At 43.1% G+C, this 13,083-nt stretch overlaps 1 pseudogene; it reads right to left on the reverse strand.

Moving 5' to 3' along the window:
- Nucleotides 1-1,457: 1,457 nt before the first annotated feature.
- LOC112609086 lies at nt 1,458-11,561 on the reverse strand (annotated as a pseudogene).
- Between the last annotated feature and the right edge of the window lie 1,522 nt (nt 11,562-13,083).

Consider the following 13,083-nt stretch of genomic DNA (forward strand, 5'->3'; position numbering starts at 1 on the left):
AGGCGTCAGCCACCGTGCCCGGCCACCATGTTAACATTTTGATGCAAGGTTTTTTTTGTTTTTTTTTTTTTTTCCAAAATGGGAGTCTTGCTCTGTCGCCCAGGCTAGAGTGCAATGGTGTGATCTGGGCTCACTGCAACCTCCACCGCCCAGGTTCAAGCAATCCTCCTGAGTAGTGGGGATTACAGGCACGCAACCAAGCTAGGCTAATTTTTGTATTTTTAATAGAGGCGGGGTTTTACCATGTTGGCCAGGCTAGTCTCGAACTCCTTACCTCATGATCCATCCTCCTCAGCCTCCCAAAGTGCTGGGATTACAGGTGTGAGCCACCATACCCAGCCATTAACACAAGTTCTTGCACACATTTCTCTATGCATCTTTGGTATTTCCCCCTATTTTCTGGTGAGTTAAGTAGTAGAGTGTCTTTTTATTTTATTCATGATTACTTTTTTGTAGTAATATTAAATAATATCATGTGAATGTTGTATGAAAGTTTATTGTGGCTTTATTAATGAATTATAACATATTTACAATCTGCTTTGTAGCCACAATTACTATTACTATGCTTATTTTTCTTTACAAGTCTAAAGATTAACTGTTAGTCCTTTCACATCACAAATTCCAAATCAAAAGTGTTTTTTTCTTATTAAAGAAAAAAGTCAGTTGCCTGGATGATATCTTCAGGTATATTTTTCTTATGTTTATGTAAAATACATATGACAAAATGTACCATATTAATCATTTTTTAAAATTTTATTTATTTCTTACCTTTTTTTTCCCCAAGATAGAGTCTCGCTCTGTCACCCAGGCTGGAGTGCAGTGGCACAATCTTGACTCACCACAACCTCCGCCTCCTGGGTTCAAGCGATTCTCCTGCCTCAGCCTCCTGAGTAACTGGGATTACAAGTGCCCACCATCACGCCCAGCTAATTTTTATATTTTTAGTAGAGCTGGGGTTTCGCTGGGCTGGTCTCGAACTGCTGACCTCAGGTGATCTGCCCATTCCAGTGAATCCACAGAAAATTTTAGGATGCTGGCAAGCAAGTGATTGAAATGATGTGAATAAAATCTTTTATTTTTCTTTTATTTTTTGTATGTGGCAAGAGGTTCCGTGAAATTAATTTCCTCTATCAGAATTTGCTCTTCCTTGCTTCCATGACTCTGCTATTTATTTGCCCCTGTTATAATACACATATAGTAAAGGGAGTAAAACAAATTTAAAATAAAAAACTTACTAAATTATAAAATATATTCCTATTTTTATAAAATATAGAAGGATATATAACTTCTGATTGAGATATTAAAGTGAGTTCAGCTTCAACACAATTCCTCTGCCTCAAACACGTAGCAATAAATAAATGTTCAGAAAGGAAAAACGTGACTAAAAATAGAAGAGAGGCCAGGCAAGTTGGCTCACACCTATAATCCTAGCACTTTGGGAGGCTGAGGCAGGTGGGTCACCTGAGGTCAAGAGTTTGAGACCAGCCTGGCCAACATGGCAAAACCCCGTCTCTACTAAAAATACAAAAATTAGTTGGGCGCGGTAGCGTATACCTGTAATCCCAGCTACTCAGGATGCTGAGGCAAGAGAATTGCTTGAACCCAGGAGGCGGAGGTTGCAGTGAGCCGAGATTGTGCCACTGCACTAGAGCCTGGGCAACAGGGTGAGACTCAGTCTCAAAAAAAAAAAAAAAAAGAAAAGAAGAGAAAGCTCTAGTGACAAGTGAGGCTCACGGTGAGACTCCAGCTCTGGGTGGAGAATCAGTGTTTGCTGGGACTCTGATCTCTTTCTGTAAAACAGATCCTTAGGAGAACTCCATGGCAGAGACGCCTGGAGCTGGGAGTATTCCTCAAAGCTGGGGCCTGGGATGGGTGTTAGCTTGTGAAAGCAGGCTGATAAAAGGGTTGACTGTCTGGGACTGTTGCTTTGTAAGAAAATGGGCCTAGTGAGGGTGAGGGAGAAAAACATGACTTCTTGACCAAAAACAGTAAAGTAACCTGTCTGCTCAAGTGACTGAATCTGTAATATTAGTGTATCCACACAGAAGGTTCAAAACACTGTGAAGTCCTAGATCTTGATTGAAGGGTGTCGAGGAACAGGTGAAGCCAACTGCATACCTTCTAGATAAAGTAGGAAAAGAGAAAGAAAAGGGAGAGATTTAAAAAGTAAGACGGTGGCCGGGCACGGTGGCTCATGCCTGTAATCCTGGCACTTTGGGAGGCTCGAGGTGGGCGGATCACAAGGTCAGGAGATCGAGACCATCCTGGCTAACACAGTGAAACCCCATCTCGACTGAAAAATACAAAAAATTAGGCGTGGTGGTGGGCGCCTGTAGTCCCAGCTACTTGGGAGGCTGAAGCAGGAGAATGGTGTGAACCTGGGAGGTGGAGCTTGCAGTGAACCGAGATTGTGCCACTGCACTTCAGCCTGGGCGACAGAGCAAGACTCCGTCTCAAAAAAAAAAAAAAAGTAAGACAAAACCTTAACTTTCATTCAAGGATATTGAAAAACTTAATGCTAAGGAAGGAATGACAGATCACGTTTGAGAAGATAATCACTGAACATTTTCTAGAATTCAGACCGAGGCAGTGGCTCACACCTGTAATCCCAGCACTTTGGGAGGTCGAGGTGGGTGAATTGCTTGTGCCTGGGAGTTCAAGACCGGCCTGGGCAACATGACAAAATCCTGTCTCTACAAAAAATTAGCGGGATGTTGTGTTGCTTGCCTGTAGTCCCAGCTATCCAGAAGGCTGAGGTAGGAGGATCACCTAAGCCTGGTGGTTGAAGCTACAGTGAGCCAAGATTGCACCACTGCACTCCAGCCTGTGTGACCCAGTGAGACCCTGTCTTTAAAAAAAATTATTAAAGGATATACCTCTACAAGAAGAAAAGTTAATCCAGAAGGAAAGTGTGGACATCAAGAAGCAAAAGGTAGTTTCTATAGTGGGAGGAGTAGTCGACTTAAAGAAAAGTAATGTGACCATAGGAATTAATTTAACAAGTCAGTAAGTTTAAATTATTTATTGACTCTAAACACTTTTTTGTGATGAAAGGCCAAAATAATTTTTTTTTTTTTGAGGCAGGGTCTCACTCTGTGGTGGCATGATCACGGCTCACTGCGGTCTCAATCTCTGGGGCTTCAGTGGTCCTCCTGCCTCAGCCTTCTGAGTAACTGGGACTACAGACATGCTCCACCACACCCGGCTAATTTTGTTTTATTTTTTCTTTTTGGTAGAAATGGGATTTTGCCATGTTGCCCAGGCTGGTCTTGAACTCCTGGCCTCAAGTGATCCTCCTGCTTTGGCCTCTCAAAGTGCTGGGTTTAGCAGTGTGAGCCACTACACCTGGCCTGAAATGAATTTTTTTTTTTTTTTTTTTTTTGAGACAGGGTCTCACTCTGTCACCCAGGCTGGCATGCAGTGGCACTATCTTGGCTCACTGCAACCTCTGCCTCCTGGGTTCAAGTGATTATCCTACCTCAGCCTCTCAAGTAGCTGGAATTATAGGTGTGCACCACCACACCTGGCTAATTTTTGTATTTTTAGTAGAGACAGAGTCTCGCCATGTTGGCCAAGCTGGTCTTGAACTCCTGACCTCAAATGATCCATCTGCCTTGGCCTCCTAAAGTGCTGGGATTACAGGTGTGAACCACTGTGCCTGGCCCCAAAATAAAAATTTATTTATTTACTTTTGTTTTTGTTTTTCCCTAAATAAAAATTTAAACCAAGACAAAAATGTAACGAGTGGCATTATTTGTACATTTTTGCAGATCTCTTTAATGTTTGTCTTAATAGAAGTCAGCTGGATTCTCATATATGCTTCTGTGTTCAGTACGTTGCAGTGTTTTCTGGGTTGAAGTACCTGAAGAAAATCCAACCTCACACAGACAAGTAGTTGGGAGAGGGATTATTTTAATAGCTTTTTCACTTGAAAGCGTGAATGTTTTCTATTACAACATACTGAGTTTTTCTTGAAGTGACAGGGTTACTTCATTTTTGAGAAAATGTCTGCCACATACCCACATCTGTAGATCCATGGTTGTCTATCAGTTGTTCTTGCAAATAAAAATGGTGCTCCCTGAGAAAAGTAGCTAGTTCAGCCCAACTCAAAGGATCGCACAAATGTCTTTCCATGAGACAACTCTCGTACTTCTGTGTGTGGAAGTGTTTTATGCATGCTTCTTATGTTATCACTCAGTTTTTTTTTTTTTGAGACAGAGTCGCGCTCTGTCGCCCAGGCTGGAGTGCAGTGGCCGGATCTCAGCTCACTGCAAGCTCCGCCTCCCGGGTTTACCCCATTCTCCTACCTCAGCCTCCCGAGTAGCTGGGACTACAGGCGCCCGCCACCTCGCCCGACTAGTTTTTTGTATTTTTTAGTAGAGACGGGGTTTCACCATGCACCGTGTTAGCCAGGATGGTCTCGATCTCCTGACCTCGTGATCTGGCCGTCTCGGCCTCCCAAAGTGCTGGGATTACAGGCTTGAGCCACCGCGCCAGGACTTCAGTCACAGTTTTTAAAAGATGTGTATTCATGGGTCAAGGATTTATAAAATTAACAGTTTTTATTCTCTCATCTGGGGCAATCTTAAGTGAAACTGGCTTTTTTTCTTCTGTGAGTGCATGATGAAGAATACAGTGACTACTGGGACAGTTCAATAACACGGCCTAGATTCATACTAAGACACCAGCTCTTTTACCCATCATCAGTTTTGTACCATTACTAAATGTCAATCAATTGAGAACAATTTGTAGTATTATTATAAAAATAGCTTTAACCTTTCAGACCCTTGAAAAGGCCTTGGGGAACATACTCTGAGAAGTGCTGCCCTGAATAGTAATAGTGAGGGAGGACCTGTCCAATGGTGTGCTAAGAATCTCTTCGTATTCCCCAGGAAGAGAGACATAGCTGTAGACATTTAGAGTAAACTTAAAGTTGTGTGTCCCTTTAAAATCAAGAGTAACTACTAAAAAGCCCAGACACATCTATAGTTTTCAAATTAGCACAGCTAAAAAAGGGAATAGAGAAATCAATTCAGTAGAAGGAAGGAAAAGAGACTCAGAAAAAGGGATAACATTTTGGGTGTGATGGCTCATGCCTATAATCCCAGCTGAGGTGGGAGGACCTGGACAATACATAGTGAGGCCCTGTCTCTACAAAAAATATAAAAAATTAACCAGATATGTTGGTGCACACCTATATTCACAACTGCTTGGGAGGCTGAGATGGGAGGATTGCTTGAGCCCAGGAGATTGAGGCTGCAGTGAGCTATGATTGTGCCAGTACATTCCAGCCTGGATGACAGAGACCTTGTCTCTTTTTAATAATACAATGGGCAAAAGAAGTTCAAGAAAGGAAATTAGAAACCAATCTCATGAGTATAAAGAAAAGCAAAATTCTGCCAGGAGCTCAGGAGGCTGACGCAGCAGAATCTCCTGAGGCCAGGAGTTCGAAACTGTAGTGCACAATGATCGTGCCTATGAATAGCCACTGCACTCCAGCCTGCACACAGTGAGAACACTGTCTCTTAAAAAAAAAAAAAAAAAAAAGCAAAATTCTCACAAATTTGGCAGTGTACTAAAATAATGTATGAGGCTGGGTGCAGTGACTCATACCTCATACCTGTAATCCCAGCACTTTGGGAGGTGGATCATCTGAGGTCAGGAGTTCGAGACCAGCCTGGCCAACATGATGAAAGCTCGTCTCTATTAAAAATACAAAGAATTAGCTGGGCGTAATCCCAGCTACTCGGGAGGCTGAAGCAGGACAATCGCTTGAATCCAGGAGGTGGAGGTTGCAGTGAGCCGAGATCGCACCATTGCACTTCAGCCTGGGCAAGAAGAGTGCAACTCTGTCCCAAAATAAATAAATAACAAAAATAAAATACAGTAGACAAGGAGGATTTATTCTGGAATACAATAATTTCTTTTTTTTTAGAGGCAGAGTCTTGCTCTATTGCCCAGGGTGGAATGCAGTGGCAAGGCCTTTGCTTACTGCAGTCTCAACCTCCTGGGCCCAAGCTATCCTCCCACCACCTCAGCCTGTCCAGGAGCTGGGACTACAGGCATGTACCAGTCACTAACAATTATTACCTGGCTAATTATTGAATTTTTGTGTAATTTTTTGTAGAGACAAAGTCTCACTTTGTTACCCAGGCTGGTCTTGAACTCCTGGACTCAAGTGATCCTCTTGCCTTGGCTTCTCAAAGTGTTGGGATTACAGGCGTGAACCACTGCACCTAGTCCAATAATTTAATACTTTGAAAATATTTACACTTTTTTGCTCAAAATTCTCCTATGGCAAAAATACAGAGTTCTGCCCCAAGGGCCTTTGCACCTCTGGTTCCTTCAGCCTAGAATGGACTCTCTTTTTTTCAGAGGCAGACTCTCATTCTGTCACCCAGGCTGGAGTGCAGTTGTGTAGTCACAGCTCACTGCAGCCTCAAACTCCTAGACTCAAGTGATCCTCCTTCCTCACCCTCCCAAACTGCTGGGATTACACATGTGAACCACCATACCTGACCTTGTACTTTGTTTTTTTCCTTTGGAGTCTCACTCTGTCACCCAGGCTGGAGTGCAGTGGCGCAATCTCAGCTCACTGCAACCACCACCTCCCGGGTTCAAACAATTCTCCTGCCTCAGCCTCCCAAGTAGCTGGGACTACAGGCATGCACCACCACGCTTGGTTAATTTTTGTATTTTTAGTAGAGAGAGGGTTTCACTATGTTAGCCAGGCTGGTCTCCAACTTGTGACCTCAGATGATTCACCCACTTCAGCCTCCCAAAGTGCTGGGATTATAGGCGTGAGCCACCACGCCTGGCCCTTATACATCTTTTATTGCAACATTAGTTATAAACAAAGTAGAAGTATTTATTTTTATTTTATTTTATTCTGAGACGGAGTTTCACTCTTGTTGCTCAGGCTGGAGTGCAATGGCGTGATCTTGGCTCACTGCAACCTTTGCCTCCTGGGTTCAAGCGATTCTGCTGCCTCAGCCTCCCAAGCAGCTGGGATTACAGGCGCCCGCCACAACACCCAGCTAATTTTTTGTATTTTTAGTAGAGATGGGGTTTCACCATGTTGACTAGGTTAGTCTTGAACTGCTGACCTCAGGTAATCCACTGGCCTCGTGTTGACTAGGTTAGTCTTGAACTGCTGACCTCAGGTAATCCACTGGCCTCAGCCTCCCATAGTGCTGGGATTACAGGCATGAGCCACTGCGCCAGGACTATTTATGTATTTATTTATTTTGAGATGGTGTCTCAATCTTTTGCCCAGGCTGGAGTGCAGTGGTGCGATCTCGGGTTCAAGCGATTCTCCTGCCTCAGCCTCCTGAATAGCTGGGACTACAGGTGCACACCCCTGTGACCGGCTAGTTTTTGTGTTTTTAGTAGAGACTATGTTGGCCAGGCTAGCCTCGAACTCCTGACCTTGTTATCCACCCACCTTGGCCTCCCAAAGAGTTGGGATTACAGGCGTGAGTCACCACGCCCAGCCAATATTTATTTATTCATTTGCTTACTTAACATAGAGACAGGATCTTGCTCTGTCATCCAGGCTAGAGTGCAGTGTTGCCAACCCATCATTACTCACTGCAGCCCTGAACTCCTGGACTCAGGTAATCCTCCTGCCTCAGCCTCCCCAGTAGCTGGGATACAGGCATGTGCCACCATGCCTAAGTTTTAAATTTTTTTGTAGACAGGGTCTCACCATGTTGCCTAGGCTGGTCTCACACTCTTGGGCTCAAATAGTCCTCCCACCTCAGCCTCCCAAAGTGCCTGGATTACAGGTGTGAGCCACTGTCCCAGCCTACTCAAAGTCCTATCTAGGAAAATGCTATCTGGTGGTAATATGTAATTTTGAATTTTTTTAAAAAATTAGTTCTGTAATAGTCTTTTAGGCCCTTCCCTTTTGTATAAATATATATTTATAAATAAATGAATTATGAAATTGGTTCATTTCCATCTTTTTAAAAGGTAGTCAGAAATAATTGTCAGATGCAATGAGATATTGGATGAGCTACGTAGGTAAGATATAAGCAGTGTACAAAGTAGGATAAAAATGCCACTTTACATATTTTTTTTTTATTTTGAGACAGTTTTATTCTTGTTGCCCAGGGTGAAGTGCGGTGGCGCAATCTCGGCTCACTGCAACCTCCACCTTCCAGTTTCAAGCAATTCTTCTGCCCTAGCCTCTCGAGTAGCTGGGATTACAGGCATGTGCCACCATGCCCGGCTAATTTTTTTGTATTTTTAGTTGAGATGGGGTTTCATCATGTTGACCAAGCTGGTCTAGAGCTCCTGACTTCAGGTGATCTGCCCACCTTGACCTCTCAAAGTACTGGGATTATAGGCATGAGCCACCATGCCCAGTCCATTTTTCATACTTTCTAAAACAATATTTAGGGATTTTTGTGTTAGCCACTCTCCTATCTCATTTCTCCAATTGAAGTAATGACTAAATCTTCCATTCTATTTTTTCTCTCATTCTTGGATAGAATGAATGTCTATAATGAAAAGAGTTTCTTGTCAATAGCCCTCTCAGATTTCTTCTGAATTTTGCCAAATATTTGTATAACTCTGCAAAAGACTTTCTTTCTCTGCCTTCTCCTTTAGAGGGAAAAACAAACAGTAGGTGTGACAGCTTACCTCCTAGCATTGTTGTGAAGTTTGGCTGGCACAAGATAAAGTGCTGTGTAATTACTCTGAAATGTTTGTAATTAATAAAGAAATGAATTGTAGGCACTGTGTCAGTAGAAACCACTGTGATTTGGAAATGCAATGTTTCAATAAAAAAGACTGTATAAATTTTAAAAAAGAAAAAATTAACTCTCTCCAAATTATAAATTAAATGATATACCTAATGATTTTCCTTAGAACTTGAAAAGCTTAACCCAAAATTTATATGAAAAGGCAAGAGCCTGGAATGGTTAAGACAACGTTAAAGAAGAATAATAGAGACGGGGTTTCACCAGGCTGAGGCAGGAGAATGGCGTGAACCCAGGAGGCGGAGCTTGCAGTGAGCCGAGATCGCGCCACTGCACTCCAGCCTGGGCGACACAGCGCGAGACTCCGTCTCAAAAAAAAAAAAAAAAAAAAAAAAGAAGAAGAATAATGTGAGGAGACTTACCCTCGTAGAGACCGCAATTAACCATAAAGCCATAATTGTTCTCAAGCCTAGTATAGCACCTGACATAGACAGTAGTCAATGAATGTTTGCTCAGTAGATTGACGGGTGGAACAATGAGTTGCTTGGGGGATAATTAAGTGAAAGTTAACCCTGGGTCTTTCCTGTCCTTATATTACTTCTTGCCTGGGGTCAGGATTAACTCTGGAAGTGGTAGTTGTTGGAAGGGTTGAACCTGAAGATTAGGGTGAGGGTGACTCAGAACTTCAAAGACCAGGGAAGTTGAGTTCTGAGAAAGGGCAGGACAGAGAGCTGACTAATTTGTTTCATTTGTCTACAGATACCCTTAAGCAAATTTTATCTTGTACAGTTTGAGTATAGGGTTTGTGTTTGCTTAAAATTCAGCAAGCCTTTAACAGGAATGTACGCAGTATTAAGTGTGGTGTCAGGTTGGCTGCAGTGTAGGAAAGCTTTTATTCCATGGGAAAGAAGTCTGTGATTTTTGGAGCTATCTATTATACAGTTACGTTGCTTTAGATTTAGTTATTTGGATCTCATGATTGAAATAGTATTTTAAATTGGGGACATCTTATTGTTTGGGAGAGGTCGTTTAGAAATGACAGGTGAAGAACAAAATTTTCAGAGTAAAATTTGGCCATATGTGATATGGGTATTAATAATCCAATGGTTTACATATGCCAGTAACAGAATTTAGAGGACAGCCAATGGTGAGGTGCTGTTCTCTGGTGGCATTCTGGTAATAACCAGCTCTTGTATGGTGCTTGATAGTTTCCAAAGTACTTTTGCATACCTTATGTTATTTGTGCCTCCAAGGTATGTAAAGGAGGTTTATTTCAATTCAGTGATCATTTATTGAGAAGGTTTTGTGCCAAGTTTTGTACTAGATCTTGGGAAACCAGCAATAAGACAAAGAACTTGACTTTAAGTTAACATAGACAGGTAACATTGGGATATATGCACAACCAGGAGTATAACTTTGGAAACAATAATTAAGGAGGGAGACACATATGATTAGGATGTGGTAATGGTAGGTTGTGATGGCTTTCCTAGGCTTTGTTATATTTTTTGTTTCAAGGAAGAATTGTGTGTTTTACACCACTTTGAAACTATATTTCACAATTTACATAGCTAATAATATACTTTCTTTTTTCTTTTCTTTCTTTCTTTTTTTTTTAGACGCAGTCTAGCTCTATTGTCCAGGCTTGCAGTGCAGTGACACGATCTCAGCTCACTGCAACTTCTGCCTCCTCGGTTCAAGTGATTCTCCTACCTCAGCCCCCCGAGTAGCTGGGACTATAGGTGCGTGCTACCACGCCCAGCTAATTTTTGTATTTTTAGTAGAGATGGAGTTTCACCATGTTGGCCGGGCTGGTCTCAAACTCCCAATCTCAAGTGATCCGCTGCTTTGGCCTCCCAAAGAGCTGGGATTATAGGCATGAGCCACTGTGCCTGGCCATCTGATGATATACTTTTTTTTTTTTTTTGAGACGGAGTCTCGCTGTGTCTCCCAGGCTGGAGTGCAGTGGCGTGGTCTCGGCTCACTGCAAGCTCCGCCTCCCGGGTTCACGCCATTCTCCCGCCTCAGCCTCCCAAGTAGCTGAGACTACAGGCGCCCACCACCACGCCCGGCTAGTTTTTTGTATTTTTAGTAGAGACGGGGTTTCACCATGTTAGCCAGGATAGTCTCGATCTCCTGACCTCGTGATCCACCCGCCTCGGCCTCCCAAAGTGCTGGGATTACAGGCTTGAGCCACCGCGCCCGGCCTACTTTTTTTTTTTTTTAGACAACGTCTCGCTCTGTCACCCAGGTTGGAGTGCAGTGGTGTGATTTCAGCTCACTGCAACCTCTGCTTCCCGGGTTCAAGTGATTCTCCTGCCTCAGCCTTCTGAGTAACTGGGATTACAGACACGCACTACCACACCTGGCTAATTTTTTGTATTTTTAGTAGAGACGGGGTCTCACTGTGTTGGCCAGGCTGGTCTCGAACTCCTGACCTCAGGTGTTCTCATCCTCCTCCGCCTCCCAATGTGCTGGGATTACAGGCATGAGCCACCACGCCCTGATGATATACTTTTGAAAATTATATTACATTTTCTACAATTACACTGTCTTTCCTCTGAAAAATCTGTATGATCTATTAGAACATTCAACCTAGGCCGGGCGCGGTGGCTCAAGCCTGTAATCCCAGCACTTTGGGAGGCCGAGACGGGCGGATCACGAGGTCAGGAGATCGAGACCATCCTGGCGAACATGGTGAAACCCCGTCTCAACTAAAAAATACAAAAAACTAGCCGGGCGAGGTGGCGGGCGCCTGTAGTCCCAGCTACTCGGGAGGCTGAGGCCGGAGAATGGCGTGAACCCGGGAGGCGGAGCTTGCAGTGAGCTGAGATCGGGCCACTGCACTCCAGCCTGGGCGACAGAGCCAGACTCCGTCTCAAAAAAAAAAAAAAAAAAAAAAAAAGAACATTCAACCTAAGCTACACTCCTTGGTAATGTGTTTGTGGAAGGAATGATTAATTTATGTGCATAATTTAGTCTTTTGCATACAAAATGCAGTTTTGTTTATTAGAAATATTTTAGATAATTAATGCTTTGTAGGCTTTTTGCTGTTATTTTTAGATCTGAAAAAGATGAAGAGGAATAAAACATGGCAAGTCTAGAGGGAGGCACTGCTTGAAGTGTGTGAAACAATCAAGCATCAATAAAAATAAAAGTCCTTGAGATGAAGAACAGAAAATCTGTGATTGTTATCATTATTAGCTTCACAGGGATGTTGAAGTGATCAGGATATCAATGATATAATTAAGTGGAATTGTATTTTTAAAATTTGAGAAATAAGGAAACCGTTGCTTTAGGATATGTCTCTTATATACTCAGAAAAGCTTGCTTTTTGTAAGTTAAACCTCAGTGATGAATAAATAGTGCATTTGTGGCTGGGCGTGGTAGCTTATGCCTGCGATCCCAGCACTTTGGGAGGTTGAGGCGGATGGATCACCTGAGGTCAGGAGTTTGAGACCAGCCTGGCCAACATGGCAAACCCTGTCTCTACAAAAATACAAAAAATAAGCCAGGCATGGTGGTGCACGCCTGTAGTCCCAGCTACTCAGGAAGCTGAGGCAGGAGAATCGCTTGAACCCAGGAGATGGAGGTTGCAGTGAGTCGAGATTGCACCACTGCACTCCAGCCTGGGTGACAGAGTGAGACTCTGTCTTAAAAAAAAAAAAAAAATTGTGCATTTATATTAATTACATGGATACAATTCTGTATACCAAAGAAAAATATCCACATTTACTGCAGATTCTTTTGTAAGTTGTGTAGAATTTCTTACTTCAAGGCCGGGCGCAGTGGCTCACACCTGTAATCCCAGCATTTTGGGAGGCCGAGGCAGGCGGATCACGAGGTCAGGAGATCGAGATCATCTTGGCCAACATGGTGAAACCCTGTCTCTACTAAAATACAAAAAATTAGCCAGGCATAGTGGCGTGTGCCTGTAATCCCAGCTACTTGGGAGGCTGAGACAGGGGAATCACTTGAAGGAGGCGGAGGCGGAGCTTGCAGTGAACTGAGATCGCGCCACTGCACTCCAGCCTGGTGACAGAGCAAGACTCCATCTTTAAAAAAAAAAAATTTCTTACTTCATATGAACTTGACCCTGTAAACACTATAAGAAAAACTTTGTTGCAGGTTGGTTTTCTTTTGGAATGGGATCCCTTTACTCTGATAATTGATTCTAACAGAAGACTTCTACTCAATGTGATAATGGAATGATTTGGAGCAACTCTACTATCAAATCAGGGAAAGCTAGCCTCCAGGGTGATCCAGAGGTTCTGCCGTCACCTTACAAAGCCAAGACAAGATTTTTCACCGAGACTGGCCTTTGGATGATATATACATTCCATAACAATACCTGCAAGGAGGCATGTATTTACATGGCCTA

Source organism: Theropithecus gelada, chromosome 16 (genome assembly GCF_003255815.1).
Source record: "Theropithecus gelada isolate Dixy chromosome 16, Tgel_1.0, whole genome shotgun sequence".
Taxonomy (NCBI): Eukaryota; Metazoa; Chordata; class Mammalia; order Primates; family Cercopithecidae; genus Theropithecus; species Theropithecus gelada.